The sequence below is a fragment of the Aethalodelphis obliquidens genome, unplaced genomic scaffold (assembly GCF_003676395.1).
Source record: "Aethalodelphis obliquidens isolate GAN/ISIS:26980383/991018 unplaced genomic scaffold, ASM367639v1 scaffold40, whole genome shotgun sequence".
Classification (NCBI taxonomy): Eukaryota; Metazoa; Chordata; class Mammalia; order Artiodactyla; family Delphinidae; genus Aethalodelphis; species Aethalodelphis obliquidens.
Window position 1 is genome coordinate 12,929,343 of NW_020837984.1, and position 16,733 is coordinate 12,946,075.

Here is a 16,733-nt window from a genome sequence, read left to right on the forward strand (position 1 = left end):
CTCTAGGATGTGACTGGATTGACTCTTGTTGTGGAAAGAATTCTTGGCTTCCCGTCTGCATCTGGGATTGGGTCTCCCCTACACCAAACCAGAAGAGCAGCAGGTGGAAACATCAAATGCTCTTTATCTACCTGCATACTGAAAGCAGGAATTCCCAGGTCTTCATGAACTCCCTCTTACTGAAGAATTGCATCCACTGGGCATTCTGCAAAATTCAGTGGTAACTTCCCAAGTTACTTCAGGACACCAGCCAGCTGCCACCTTCTCTAAAGATGTTAACTTCTCTCAGACTAAGTATCACCACCCAAGAACCCTTACGGCCATACAAAAATTCTTCTAATATATACCTTTTATATGTATTTTATTGGGAGGAGGTAGCTCCAATGCAAGGGGATAACCACAAAGATTTTTTTCAGGTCATCCTCAATCTGTCCTTTCCTTCCCGTTGGGTGATCAGAAAGCCTTTAAGTACCCTAAACAAACTTGCCACATTAGACCCACATAAACTTGGATCTAACTCAGTGGTCCTCAGCTGGGGCCAACTCTGGCCCCCAGGGACTTTTGGCCATGTCTAAAAATATTTTGGGTTGTCATAACTCAGGTCAGGGATGCTCCTGACATCTAGTGGATAGAAACTAGGGACGCTGCTAAACGTCCTACAATGCATAAGACAGCTCCCGCAACAAAGTTATCCAGCTCTAAATGTCAGTGGTGCCAAGTTGGAGAAACCCAGATAAGTGACTGTCTAGAGGGAACAGGCAACCTGACTCAGTTCCTAAATAATGAACAGGATCTCTGGTTAAATTTCCAGCCTAATAGCACTCAAGAAAGTCCCTAGAACAGTGTAGTTTCTTCACATCCACATGAGAAGAGTGAGAATTTAAAGCCATGGTGTCATCCTTGGATGATGGGTACCTTAGGTTAGGTCCTCCCAGAAGGAACAAGTACAAGTGGTTCATTTGAGAAGTGATACCTGGAAACCTCAGTAGGGGAGTGGAGATGTAATACCAGGAAAGGAAGGAAGCCATTAGAAAGTGTGTTTTCAAGCAAGTTGCTACTGTGGGCAACTTCATCTTAATTCCAACAGGGAATGCCGGGAGAGACTGAAGAACATTCATTATTTTCAGTTATCCCAACCAAGAGGCAAGGAGGCTGAGATATTTACTCACGCATCCTGTCAGTCACTGGTCGAGGGATCCCAAGGGTTACTCATTCCCCAGCACTTCCAACCATCCCAAACACAGGTAGAGTGGGCCCTCAAGCAAAGTCCACAGGCAAGAACTTTCTGGTGTTGGTAGTGATACATGAAACTGACAAGTGTATGAAACTGTCAAGTCTGAGTGGTTGTGGATGGGGCCACCAACAGCATCTGCTACAATGAGATTGCTGAACGCATTCATTTTTTACATTGTATTTCTCTCATGTTGAATATTTACAATAAATTTATTACATTAGTAACAAGAATAAAACACATATAACTAAAAATACCAGAGGGAAATGCAAAGAGCATTTAAAAGATGGGATAAAATGTAGCTCTTACAAGCAACTAAACTGTCCAATTCAAAACTAAGAACAAGGCAATTCAGAACCATATTGTACCCAACATGAAAGAGGTGACCCACCTTGTGGTGTTGGTAGCACGGTCATTTTAGATCTGTCATCTCATGTGCCACTAAGCTCCGAATCAGAGGGCCTTCTCAGTCATATTCCTAGTGCCTGCAGCAAGCTCCTGGAGGTGACAGAAGGAGGAAGCCAAGGCAGAGGTCCTGGTTTCCTAAACTTCACGCCTGGCTTTGGATCGCCTGTCTACAAAATTTGAAAATCCAGACTTATAAAAAGTACCTAAGTTTAAATTTAAAAAAAACTATCAGCGAAGTAACTCTAGCAGAAACAAGAATGTTATGGGGAAATTAACTGATTTCAGTCAACACTGGAATGTTAAAACCACCCAGTCCATTTAGTGAGAACTCGCTTTCCAAAATCTGGTGTTTGTGGATTCATACACAACATAACTAAGAAGTCTAGACCTCATCAACCATCAAATACTTTGTTACGTTATTTTCACATTACTTTTTAATGCCAATAGTCTGAACCTCCACTCAAGTAATACATATAAAAGAAACTGAACTTGTTTCAACTGCATTAACATAAAGTGAATTAATTTAAATTATAATACTCCTCAGAAAAATGCAGTATCAGTCTAGGATTAATTTTAGCATCTTTCCTACCAGAAGAAGGTGCTCAATTATTCTAAACTTAAGAATAATTTAAAGTAAATTTAAAGAAACTTTTCATATTTCAAGAGTATCTCAGAAAATAATAATTATTTATTGATGTATATATTTGTTTTTCGCTACTTAGCTCCAATTTAAAAAGTTAATCATGAACATTTGGGAAGGAGAAAGGGCAGAGATTTTTGTTATTCCAGATAAGGATGATAGCATTGAAACCCAAAACAATAAACACACACAAACATTTGTCTTTTTAAATTAATAAACATATTTCAGACAGTTTCATTCAGCACAGAAAAAATCATTTTAACGAGAAACACACATCCTTTTGAAATATTAACTATTCAAAAATTAATGTAAATTTAAAAAGGGGATTCTTTAAAAATAGAAAATGAACAGATTATTCCTACAGTATCAATATGAGAACTTAAAATATTGGATATGTCATTGTAGAGGAAAAGGCCAGTCCAACAAAAATACACCTCATAGGACAGCTCTTTGGAAGGGCATTCTTCCTGCTTGTGCTTATTCTCTACATGAGGTATGTAGATCACCCCATCTAAGAATCTGTGGATAAACATTACCTGGAAGAGTCCTTTGAGCTAAAACTTAAGGCAAAATAACTTGCTGAGAGTGGCTAATTCACATTCTAGAATGAGAATGATCAACATTTTCCTATGGCTGACCTGTGGCGAAATGTACACAGTGAACACGGAGTTCTGACATCCCCTTCCTCCACCCTGTCGTCAAGACCACACATCTTCAGCTTGACCCTTTCTGGACCTTTCATCTCCCTACATGTGTCTCATGATCATGAAACTTTCGTCTTACGTCATCATGCACTGAAATTTCAATTTTTATTGTTCAGGGTATCTTACAAATGGATGATCATTTCAAAAATTCTTTTGACTTTTCACTCAAGCTGGTGCAGTGATTCACCACTCTGCTTCATAAAGAAAGCAATGATAAAGTATAAAGACAAAAAGACAAAAATCCAAACTTGGGCTCAAACACCAGATAAAAATCTCTGTAGGTCAGAAAAGGATATAAATGCTAAGCAGTGAATGGGGCTGTAGCTGCAGACTCACTGGGGTTGTGTCAAAAGTATGCAGCAGACAACTTAAAAAGGCTCCCACTGACCACAGATGATAAATGAAACCTTGAAAAGAATGATATCTACAAAAAATTGAAACACAGTGAAAGTGGGAAATCCAGAGTTGATTAATAATACTTTTTTAAAAAATTAGTCGCCTTTTAAGAGTGCCAGAGACTCAAATCATTATTCTGAAGACTGGCAAACAAAGGAAAAGAATCAAGTATTTATTCCCCCTTTCCTATATGAACTATACCTCTGGGCAACAATGGATGGAAAGGGAAAATTCTTCTTTAGGAGAAGAATTCCACCTAAATAAATAAGAAATGATGGAATTGGAATATCACCATTTTGCAACCCCTAATGAAATAATGGACATGGGCAGATACCACCAATGGCTGCTAAAACCAGTAGGTGAAAAGCTATCAATCTTAATGTCATGAAAAACAGAAACAGATGTTATGTGCCTTCTCTTAAGTGCCATGGGAAGTATACACCACCACCTCCAAAGTATTCTTGGAAAAAGAAAAAAAAAAAAGCCAGAACTCATCAAGCCTCATCTATAGGTCTATTATCATTTTATGGGTAATGGAGGAGGTGGAGGTACATATTGAACCATATCACGGAGGAAAAGAGAAACTACGTTAACCTTCTTAATAAATAATTGTAAGAAAACAAGAGGTGAGAGTTGGAAACGTTCTACATATTTGATTATTTATTTTAAGTAGTGTCATTTTTTTAGATGTGATAACTGCATTGTACTAATGCTTTAAAAAGATTCACACTGAAGTATTTACTGATAAAATGATATAATGTCTAATTTTACTCCAGAATAATCCATTGCAGGAGGGAGGAGGGAGATTCGAGGAAATGCAACTGACCATGTGATGAGAATCATGGAAGTTACACCACTAGTTAATATTACAGAAAGAGAGAGAGGTGGAGGGAGGGAAGGGGTGAGGGTACTAGGGCACTGAGTGGAATTTCATTGAATCTGTACACCTTTAGTAGCCAAGGTGTGGCTCAAAGACCAGCAGCATCAATGTCACCTGCCAGCTTGCTAAAAATGGGGAATCTCAGGCCATGCACAAGATCTCCTGAATCAGAAACCACATGAACAAGATCCCTTCGTAAAATTTGTGTACACAGTAAAGTTTGAGAAGTACTTTTGCAGATCACTTGGAAGAAAATGATTATCCTCCAATCCATGCTATACTACTCCATTTATTTAGGTCTACCCTAATGGCTCTCAATAATTTCTTATAGTTTTCTGTAGAGTCTGTATTAGTCAGACTGGGCTGCCATAACAAAATACCACAAGCTGGGTGGCTTAACAACAGAAATTTACTTTCTCACAGTTCTGGAGGCTCAAAGTCCAAGATTAAGGTGTCAGCTGATTCAGTTCCAGGTGAGGGTCACTTCCTGGGTTGCAGATGGCCACTTTGTCTTCACATGGTCTTTCCTCTGAGAATGAGCAGAGAGCAAGAGAGCCCTCTTGAGTCTCTTCGTATAAGGACACTAATCCTACCAGATCAGGGCCCCACTCTTGACTTCATTTAACCTTAGTTACTTCCTTAGAGGCCCCATCTCCAAATACAGCCACACTGGGGGTTAAGGTTTCCACATATGAATTTTGGGGGTACACAAACATTCAATCCATTAACAGAGGCCTTGGGCCAAGCTTATTGCATTTATTCCTGGATAATTAGTATTCTTAACTGATTTATGAATTATAATAATTTAGTTGTAGATTCTTCTAAATTTTCTATGTACATAATCCTATCTTCAAATAAAGGCCGTTTTTGTTTGTTTGTTTGTTTGTTTTGCGTTACACGGGCCTCTCACTGTTGTGGCCTCTCCCATTGAGGAGCACAAGCTCCAGACGCGCGGCCACAGCTCACAGGCCCAGCAGCTCCGCAGCACGTGGGATCCTCCCGGACCGGGGCATGAACCCGTGTCCCCTGCATCGGCAGGCAGACTCTCAACCACTGCGCCAGGGAAGCCCCAGGCTGTTCTCTTTTTAAGGCTTTTACAAAGTTGTTATTATTCCCCACCTGTCTCTAGATCAATGCTTCTCAACCTTGGTTAGTCATTACATTTCTTGAGGAGCTTCAGACAATACCAATGCCTGGACACCATGCCCAGAAAGTCTGATTCGTTCTTCCTAAACCTGAGGATTTTTTTTTTAAACTCCAAAAGTGATGTGGAGCCAGAACTCAGAGCCACTGGTCTAGACACTGCTCTGGAGTCAAGAGGAACAATTCCCACTCATAACAAACACACGGGAATCTATTTCTTGTGGTGTGGTCTTCTCTCTCCAAATAAATTAGAGAAGGGTTGACACTTTCTCATATAATATAATACCTTTTCCTTTGCTAGAAATTGTTCACTGCCTGACTCCTTCAAGGGTCAGCCCATGATTTCAAACAACGTAGCAAAACCTTAGCTATCCAAACAGAGTACATAAGATTCTAGGCAAAGATCCATACATGTGGAGGTCTGAGAACACTAACTTCCCAATAGGACCTCTTCAAATATTAATTTAGAAACCTTATTTGGAACAAAGAAAATAAAGGACAAACTAGAAGAGAAACTTTCCATTAAATTTGTCCAGTTTTGAGGTAAGTCATCTTAATTTTAGTACTATCAACATAACATTTTAAGTAGCATTTTCTTACAAAGCCCCTACTCCCTTTCATTTGCATTTGTATAGTTGATGGTGAAAAATGGGCATGGTTGTACCCACCTTATAGCTGAAGAAACATAGGCATAATTTCAGTGACTTATTTCAAAGTCAGCAATCATTGACAGAATCAAGAAAATCAAAGCTGGGCTTCCCTGGTGGCACAGTGGTTAAGAATCCACCTGCCAATGCAGGGGACATGGGTTCGAACCCTAGTCCGGGAAGATCCCACATGCCACGGAGCAACTAAGGCCGTGCGCCACAACTACTGAGCCTGCACTCTAGAGCCCGCAAGCCACAACTACTGAGCCCACACACCACAACTACTGAAGCTCACGTGCCTAGAGCCCGTGCTCTGCAACGAGAAGCCACCACAATGAGAAGCCTGCACACTGCAACGAAGAGTAGTCCCCGCTCGCCACAACTAGAGAAAGCCCACGCACAGCAATGAAGACACAACGCAGCCAAAAATAAAGTAATTAAATAAATTTAAAAAAAAAAGAAAATCAAAGCTGCGTTGTAATGTTCCTTCTGTTCTACAATTTATACTAAAAAATACTCTATTAAGATATTTTCCTCAAGATATATTTTAAGAAGCAGTATTTAAGCCTGGATCTTCAAATTCCATTAAATTTAAAATAGCCACAGGACTTCCCTGGTGGCACAATGGTTAAGAATCCGCCTGTCAATGCAGGGAACGTGGGTTCGAGCCCTGGTCCTGGAAGATCCCACATGCCGTGGAGCAACTAAGCCCGTGTGCCACAACTACTGAGCCTGAGAGCCACAACTACTGAAGCCTGTGCGCCTGGAGCCCATGCTCCCCAACAAGAGAAGCCACTGCAATGAGAAGCCCGTGCACCACAATGAAGAGTAGCCCCCGCTCACCACAACTAGAGAAAGCCCACTCACAGCAACGAAGACCCAATGCAGCCAAAAATAATTAATTAAAAAATAAAATAAAATAGCCACAAAAATAAGTCGAGCAAAATAAATCCTGAAATTTGAAAGCTAGTCTCTATGGTCTGTAAAGACAGCTACAAATTATATTTAGTTTCAGCCTTTAGTTTTACCATCGTTTACTTTCAAAACGAACTTTGTTTCATTTATTTATAATTTCCCTTTATCTTGATAGCAAATACAAATAAATCAAAACCACATGGCCAAATGATAGACACAGGGGAGATGTATAGGTGACTATTACTGAAGAAGTGTGTAGAACTTTCTTTTTTTAAATTATTTTAATTTATTTATTTATTTATTTTTGGCTGCGTTGGGTCTTCGTTGCTGCGCGCGGGTTTTATCTAGTTGCAGCGAGCGGGGGCTACTCTTTGTTGCGGTGCGCGGGCTTCTTATTGCGGTGGATTCTCCTGTTGCAGAGCACGGGCTCTAGGCGTGCGGGCTTCAGTAGTTGTGGCTCACAGGCTCTAGAGCACAGGCTCAGTAGTTGTGGCACACAGGCTTAGTTGCTCCACAGCATGTGGGATCTTCCTGGACCAGGGACCGAACCTGCGTCCCCTGCATTGGCAGGTGGGCTCTTATCCACTGCGTCACCAGGGCAGCCCCAGAACTTTCTTTCCTAGAAATTTTCCAAGAGGATTTACAACCCTCGGCCCCCAGATACTCCGGACTAATAGCAACTGAGACTCTTTCAGTGTAGTGACTCTATGTAGTTTCTAAAGATACTAAATACATCTCACATAAATCTGTCTTGCATTGAGACAATACACATGCTTCACTTCTGCCCCTTCACCCCCCTCCAAAAAAAAAAAAAATTGCTCCAAAAGGAGGGAATGGTGAAAATAAGAATTATTTCTCTCTCCTTGTTCTTGGTTTACAGCAGACACTGATGGCCACAGTCCAAACCCAGGAAGGTTATCAGATATAGTTTCAGGTTGGGGTTTCAGGTCTCAGTACCCATAAATACTGCTGGAACTTCTTGAGTACTGTTAAAGGAAGTTAGACATTGAGACTCTGGTGGCCATATACTTCATTATTGGGGGAAAACTATCCCACTTTCCAAAAGTTCATTTCCACTTAGAGTTAAGTAACATAACGTCAACCTGATCCATACCATACGTACATCAAAAGGCAATGATAATGTGCCAGTAAGAAATAAAATCAAGAAGGGTTCAGGTTCCAGGCACAACTGGAAGGTCCCAAACTCAACAGGGGAAGAAACACATGCTCTGTTCTTCCATGATCCTCTGACAACAAGCCCCAGGATGATACCCTGGCTTCACTCAATACTCAGTTTTCTGGACAAATGCAACCTTTCCATTCTGCACTTAATATTTTATGTAACTCACTGAAGCTTTCAGATAGACTAAATATATTTTGTCTAAAAATTAAAAGATTCTTTTAAAGTAGTACGTTGACAAATGTTTGGGAGACAGGGACAGCTGTATTTTCACCTAAGCAGATTTCACATATCTGTACAAAATCATAAAATAAAATAAAAAACAAGTGTTTGTTACTTTGTCACTGCCTCAATTCCATTTCACATTTTCAGTTGGAGCTATATATCATTTGTAAGGTATGCTCAGTTCGGAACTAAAGCCATTGTAACTTTATAGAAATGGGATGAAATCTTCAAAGACACTCATTACTTTAAATCTGCTTGGTAAGCAATTTTTTAAAAGAAAAAGGAAAACAAATTCTTGTATATGAATGAGATCTCCAAACTCAATGGTTTTTCTCCAAGAATGATCTTTAAAACAGGGTATCAAGAAAATGACCCCTTTCCACGGTTCCTTGACATTCAAAATCTCTGTTCACAAGTTTCCTGCTAAACAAGTTTTTCTTAATATCTAGTTTGGCTCTTATTTTTCACTTTTAAAGACAGAAAAGTAAAGGCATGGGAATTTTGAAAGATATTTTGTGACTAAAAGAAACTGGAATAGAACTTTACAATATGGCTTTGGTAACAATAAAGCATACATTTAATCTTTTATGTTACTACCATAACATACATCCACTGATGAGATGTGTTGGCGTCTCACCTGCTTTAGTTACATATCAAGTTTTAATCACTTTATTTTCTCATCACCCACGAAATCCAAATAGCTTTCTCTTCATTTTTGCGAATGCAAAAGCAAAACGAACTCTTCTATGTTCTTTTGCTGCCACCCAGTGGCTCTGATCAGCAAGTGCCAGGATGACAAATCTAACTGAAGGGACAGAAACACACCTTCAAGAAAACCCAAAGCATGAAAATCCAAATTATGAAAAGGGATAAATGTCGAAGCAGGCAGTTACATGAAAAAGGGTTCCTTTATGTTGCATAAAGATTGAGGGAAAACCTCCCCTAGATTGTAATTTCAAGCAAAAATGGGAGCACGGCACTTCACTCTTCCTAGACTCAGGCTGGTTGGGCGTCAGCGCGTAGTAGGCGTTTAAACACCTGTTTAGCCTAATCCATTTCATTAAAATGCTTATTATAATCAAGCGGAAAAATAAAAAACAACGAAAAAGCTGTATTTGCATTTGAATATAAATGGATAATAGGCTCAAATAAAGTATTTTAAACGTTAGTCAACTATCTTTCAGTGAGAGGACTTCCTTCTCTCCTTTTCTTTGGCCTCCCCGCGCGCCATGAGGGATCTTAGTTCCCCGACAAGGGATCTAACCGGCGCCCCCTGCAGTGGAAGCGCGGAGCCTTAACCACTGGACCGCCAGGGATGCCCCGAATACTTTTAAGACGGTCTGAGCAGGAGAACAAATTGTCAAAACCGGTCAAAAATTCAGGATGATTCTCCCGTCGCGGACACAAGCGATAGAGCACGGGGTCAGAGATATGATATTGCTCCAAATCATGCTCCAAAGTTGGTGTGCAAATTTAACACCGAGACTACATAAACCAAAACTGAAACCAGCTTTCCAGTGTTTGAAAATTCAGTGTAGGTTTAGCCAATCAGCAAACAGCATCCATGACCCGGGTCCTCTCCTCCTGCGAAGCCCCTCTGTGTGCAGTTTCTGGGCGGGTTATAAAGTTCAGGGCAGAGACAGTGAGAGAGGTGCAGTCTCCAGAGTGGACTCACATCCTTGCCTCACTAATTATGTGCTCTTGGACATAAATACCCACTTCAATTGGCTTGTATAGATCACAGATGAGATAACACAGGTCTGCCCCAACCATGGCCAGGACCTGGTGTTAGCTTCCACAAATGCTCACACATGGACCAGGCACGACCTTAATATACATATGCACAGAAAAATTATTATTCAGAGAGGAAGGGATGATTGGAGAATTTTATTCATTTGTAAATCATTTTTTAAATTTATAACCTATGCTTTAACTACAGGTACTAGTACAAAAACAGTAAACAATGAGCCTGGAATCCAGCAGTGAAAATGGTAATCCAGTAGGAACTTTAAGATATCACTTATTCCACTTTATCTTGATAAATGGCAAAAATATTTAGAACAACTGGAAAGGACAAAGCCCTAGTAAATTCAGTTGTGCTTCCCAACTCACATATTAACAAGCATTTCTTATTTCTAACAAAAAATATGTATTTGGGGAAGAGGATTCCTATGCTTTGCCTCATAGAAATTTGAATATATTGAAAATACCTTCCAATGAGTCAGGAAATTCAAAAACTTTTAGGACACATTTTAAAGGAAAGCCCAAGTCTTATTCAGAATGAAATGTTCTAGTTGCCAGCTTCTCAGGATGCAGCCCCTAGCTCCATTTCTATTTTATCATCAAGAAATGTAAGATTTTCTACCTCTCCTTTGATCACTTAAATAATTTTTTTGCTTTGAACCCCTACAAAAACATATAGCAGAAACCACAAATAAAAGCTTTAAAAATAAATTCCACCATCACCAAATGCTGGCAAGACGTGGAAAAACAGGACCCTTATTCATTGCTGGTGAGGATACAAAATGGTACAGCCACTTTGGAAAAGCTTGGCAGTTTCTTACAAAACTGAACATACTTTTACCATATGATCCTGCAATCACACACCTTGGTATTTACCTACAGGCATTGAAAACGTATGTTCACACAAAAACAGGCACGTGGATGGTTACAGCAATTTTATTCGTCACTGCCAAAACTTGGAAGCAACCAAGATGCCCTTCAGTAGGTGACTGGATAAATAAACTGTGGGACATCTAGGCAACAGAATATCATTCAGCACTAAAAAGAAATGAGCTATCAATCCATGAAAAGACATGGAGGAATTTAAATGCAAATTACTAAGTGAAGGAAGCCAATCTGAAAAGACTACATACATGATTCCAATTGTATGACATTCCGGAAAAAGCAAAACTATTAAGACAGTAAAAAGATCAGGGGTTGTGAGGAGGAGGGGATGAACGGGTGGAACACAGAGGATTTTCAGGGCAGTGAAACTACTCTGTACAAGACTATCATGAGGGATACATGTCATTATATATTTGTCCAAACCCAAAGAATGTACAACACCCCGAAGGAACTCCAATGTAAAGCATGGACCCTGGACGATAATGATGTATTTATGTAGGTTCATCCGGGTATGTAACAAATGTACAACTCCGGTGGTGGACGTCTGGTGGTGGAGGCAAGAGGGGGTATGTGGGGCCTCTCTGTGTTTTCCGCTGTGAACCTAAAACTACTCTAAACATAAAAGTTTATTAATTAATCTATTTAAAATTACATATAAGAGGGAAGGGGAGTACAGGCAACAAGGACATCTCATACAATTATAGCTTAAAATGATTAATTCAAATATTTCTGTAAATTTCAAGGCAACACATAAGAACTAAGCTTAACAAGTCAGAGTCTAAGAAGATATGTATTAAGTTGTACCTGGTACGTCCCTTAAAGGATTAAAACACACATTGACACTATTCCCAACAGCTGCTTTTAACATTTCTTTTCAATGTTATATATTTAAATTATTGTAAGTTACTTTAAATGCCTAGCTAAGTAAGAGAATGAAATTTAATTACAGATATTTCCAATGTTATGTATCTAGGTATAATATAGCTAAGTATACGTAATGTAGCTCAAATAACAATTTATGCTAAAATAAAAATTTAAGTAGTCAATAATTAAGGAAACACTATTAGGTTGGTCTTTATTACTGTCTTCTACAAATTTAAAAAGTGATAGATAAAATCTAGCAATTGTAATTCCTTAAGGCTTAGTTTAAATTGTTTAGAAGAAATCCTAAAAAAGATTTTATATTTTGCTACACTTCTGACGTATATAACTTCTGATACTGAACAATTAATTTCCACTACAATACAGTTAGATTGCAGTGAGAAAACAGATCCTGAAAAAAATATAAGCATGTTTCCTATGAACTAACCTCGCTTTATGAAAATTAGGTGCAGTAAGATCCCTCTTCCGATTCGGCATTATTAAGACAATCAAGCAAAGATCCCACTATAACTTACACATAACCCTATTTTTGTGGTATCTCACCTTACCTTAAACAACATTTACAAGTTTCAAAAGAGTATAGAAAGCAGGTTAGAAAAAGAGCCACTTTCAACTAAGAATTCTCATTTTTCTGGCTATATCTGAATGTAATTTGTCTAACATTAAAATTAAAAATAAACTGGGCCCACATGTAGGAAACTATTAAATGCCTACATTTTTATATACACATGGTGTTTTTTTTAAGACAATGAAATATCTGCTATTACACGTAAGCATTCTCACATTATTTCCTTGTCACGGAAGGATTTTACTTCTTGCCTAACATCTCACAAATAACTAGCATTCACTAGGTTATCCGATTCTCGTGCTGCTTCTTTGAGCAAATGTTGATCAGTACAACTATTTTTTCTCATTTCTTTTTACCGAAGAAACCATGCACACAACACAACAGAAAACAAAAAACCTTTGCTCCCACTTTACTTCTGCTCATGTGAGGGATTATCACTTTTAAATAACTGGTCTTTAATTCTGGTGATTACCTTCATAACACACACCTACACTGCTATTTCGTTGGCCCTCGTCTATTGACTCCCCAGCCTAAAAATGAGGATTTAATTTATACCACTCCCCGCACCTTACTCCCTTACTCCTTCCAGTTTTTGACAGAAGAATGAAATCACTTTGTACACCAGAAATGCAATCACTTTGACTGAATCACGTTGCTGTACACCAGAAACTAACACAACATTGTAAATCAATGATACTTCAATTTAAAAAAAGAAAGAAAAAATATAGCTATTACCTTTACAACTTACTTAAAATCACATTCACCCAACAGTGTCGTGCAGCATCCAGGTTTCCTGCCATGAGCATGCCCTCTTCCCTCCTCCCCATTTCTACCTCACTTCTGTCTACATACCTTCACTTTTACATTATCAAAGTTGATTTCCTTCACATTCTTGTCTTCTGTTTAATCTACTGGTTGATTGTAAAAGCTGAAAACCAGTAAGCAACATTTACAATTTCTTTTAATTAAACTGGTCCCTAATCATTAAGATTAAAAACCCACTTCTCAGTTCTCTAATACCTAACTTTAAAGGGAAAAAAAAACTGAATGGTACACTAGAGTTAAGAATTTGGGGGGGGGGGGGAAGTTTTAGGGCTTTAAAAAAAAATCTCTATACAGATGAATTCAATAAGCAATTTTTTAAGTGGTTTGTGCTCTTGGATGAGCACAAATTACATACAATTTGTGTAAGATGTATGTATTTATTTTCATTATTTGAACCTGACTGCTGTGTCATATTAGGAAGAGACCACATGGCACATGATAATAGGCTTAGTGAAAATTTCTCCCCCATGGAAACCTGACAGGGTTTTCTTTCCTTCAGGGAAATGAGTTTCTTCAAACCAAGGTAAAGTTTAAAAGATGGTACACACTCAATCAAAACTAACAAAGCCTGCTAGAGAGGTCTGAACACTTTGGCTTCAGAAAGAGTATAACAGACCCTTGACATTTCAAGGTCTAAATTTTGAGATCTTTGCTCCAAATCAAAAATAGTCCTAGATTAAGTCTACATAGGTTCCTGGTTTTCTTCAACATTACATTTTCATCTTGTGTCATGAAGTTTCTTTGCACATACTTTCACTCCAAGTTATAAATCTTTTTAATTCCTTCCATCTAAACGGCCATTGTATTAGTTTGCTAGGGCTGCCATAACAAAGTACCACAAACTGAGTGGCTTACAAGACAGAAATGTATTTGCCTCACAGTTGGGGAGGCCAGAAGTCCAACATTGTAGTGTTGGCAGGGTTGGTTCCCTCTGAGGGCTGTGAGAGAATCTGTTCCATGCCCCTCATTTAGCGTCTGGTGCTTTGCAGGCAACCTTTGGTATCCCTTGGCTTATAAAAGCAACGCCCTGATCTCTGCCTTCATCTTCATATGGTGTTTTCCCTGGGTGCAAGACTATGTCCAAATTTCCCCTTTTTATAAGGACACGATATTGGATTAGGGCTCACCCTGTGGTCTCCTCTTCACTAACTACAACCACAACAACCCTATTTCTAAATAGGGTAATATTATGAGGTATTAAGAGTCAGGACTTCAGGCTTCCCTGGTGGCGCAGTGGTTGAGAATCTGCCTGTTAATGCAGGGAACACGGGTTCGAGCCCTGGTCTGGGAGAATCCCACATGCCGTGGAGCAACTAGGCCCATGAGGTTTTTTTTGCCACACCGCACAGCTTGGGGGATCTCAGTTCCCCGACCAGAGACTGAACCCAGGTCATGGCAGTGAAAGCTTGGAATCCTAACCGCTAGGCCACCAGGGAACTCACTCTATCCATTTTACCTGTTGATGGGCACTTATGTTGTTTCCATACCTTGACAATTGTAAATAATGAACATTGGAAAACTAAAAATGGAACTACTATATGATCCAGCAATTCCACTCCTGGGTATATATCCGAAAAAAACAAAAACACTAAAAAAGAAACTAGCACCCCAAATGTTTATACATACTTTTAATGCTTTTTTTTTTTCTTTTTGCAGTATGCGGGCCTCTCACTGTTGTGGCCTCTCCCGTTGCGGAGCACATGCTCTGGACGCGCAGGCTCAGCGGCCATGGCTCACAGGCCCAGCCGCTCCGCGGCTTGTGGGATCTTCCCGGACCGGGGCACGAACCCATGTCCCCTGCATTGACAGGCGGACTCTCAACCACTGTGCCACCAGGGAAGCCCAATGATTTCTTTCTTAAGGGAAAACAGTAAAGAAGGAAAGGATCAGAAATGGGATAGTAAATGATTTCAATTTAAATAAGTCAAGGAATGTATTATTAGAGAGAGCAAAGGTCACTAAATGAAACAATATCAGCCAGATACATTACAACATGGTCTACAGACCACTGTTCTAGCACTAAATCAGAAATGATTCCTTGTTATAATCATTCTTTTGTATTTTAATAATTAAACATCTTTGGACAAGGTCCAAGATGAATTATACACTATAGTAAATTGCATATAACAAGCCTCTATCCTTTTTACAATAACATTTTTCAACATAGGCTCTCAATAGCTAATACTCACCTAATAAGAAACTGAAGGTATTCTTTTCTATTTCTCCTAATCATCTCATTCAAATCCTATCGCTATGAATTTCCTGGGTACTTGGCTTTAAAATACTGTACTACTATAAACTTTAAATTCAAGCCCTGGATAGGTCTACATTCATTTCAGCAGAAGCATCTTGAAATGTTGAATTATCTTCAATTTCCTTCAATCATTTATTGTAGCTGCCAAACTGAAACGGCACACCTTAAAGGCAACACTAAACTGAAAGGAAATAATAAAAGAGTCTCTTAAATGTTTCATTTATGAAAGCTTATCTTTCCTGCCATGAAATTTTGTGTACTATCTGAAATATATCACTTTACAAAACTGACATCTTGCATGCAGTTATTTTGCCATGATACACTTGCCAGACTTCAAGGTTTTGGGGAGGGGGGTTGGAGGGAAGGGACTGGCATGTTTTCTCAACCTTTTATAAACAGATAAGTAATAAAGAGCTAGGCTCGTTTGGTTTTTGGCCTAAGATTGGGAGTAGGAGGTTACAGAATTAAAATTAAGTCTCAATTGCCAGTAGATATCGCTATAGCTACCCCCTTTTCTGGATAGCTTTAACTAATCTTCCTGGCTATATTAAAATTATACCATAAAATAAACACTTTAAAAGGCACATCAGGTCAGAGGGTGGCTGCTCTCTGAAAGGAAAACAAATCTGCAAACCAAAATTATTCAAAGCATTTTCTTGAAATCCTGCGCACAAGCAATATAATAGCAAATTAATCAAGGAGAACAAATCTACAGAATAATGTAACAAAATCTGTATACTCTTCCCCCTAACATAATTGTTAATGAAAACTATAAAATGCTAATATTTAAAATAAGCAAAATATGGTTTGTATTTCCAAAACTGATGAGTTTTAGACCAGGATATAGGGAAAAGAAATGTTTTTATTAGTTAAGTACATTCAGATCACATTTATATAAAATAGGCTGCTATTCAGTTAAAAGAGCCCCTGAATTTATCAGAGCAAGTTTACTAACTATTCTATGAAGGGAGAAAACAAGATGCCAGTTCTTCTTTTTCTCCGCTTTATCTACCAAACTTAGCTATTACATGAGGCTCAGAATCACTGTTCAAACCTTTCTCAGTTAATGTTACTTTGTAAAGCCAGAATTTCTGATAATTTATTGCATAAAGGTATGGTTTAACAGTATTATAAGCTAAGTGATTCCTAAAACATCTTTCTCTCCAATGACCTACGCTTAGGAAAAAGTATCTATATTCAATACATT

At 38.8% G+C, this 16,733-nt stretch overlaps 1 long non-coding RNA gene across 6 annotated transcripts in view; it reads right to left on the bottom strand.

The window, feature by feature from the left end:
* Positions 1-14,556, bottom strand: part of LOC113633590 (uncharacterized) — an 89,596-nt gene extending 75,040 nt beyond the window's left edge. For 4 of the 6 annotated variants that reach the window (XR_003438265.1, XR_003438266.1, XR_003438264.1 and 1 more), the window contains exons 1-3: positions 9,007-14,556; positions 4,673-4,788; positions 1,623-1,806 (exon numbers count right to left, since the gene is read on the bottom strand). This is a non-coding gene — a long non-coding RNA (uncharacterized LOC113633590). The remainder of the gene's footprint in view (positions 1-1,622; positions 1,807-4,672; positions 4,789-9,006) is intronic. The other 2 variants (XR_003438262.1, XR_003438263.1) reach the window with 2 other exon arrangements.
* Positions 14,557-16,733: the final 2,177 nt, after the last annotated feature.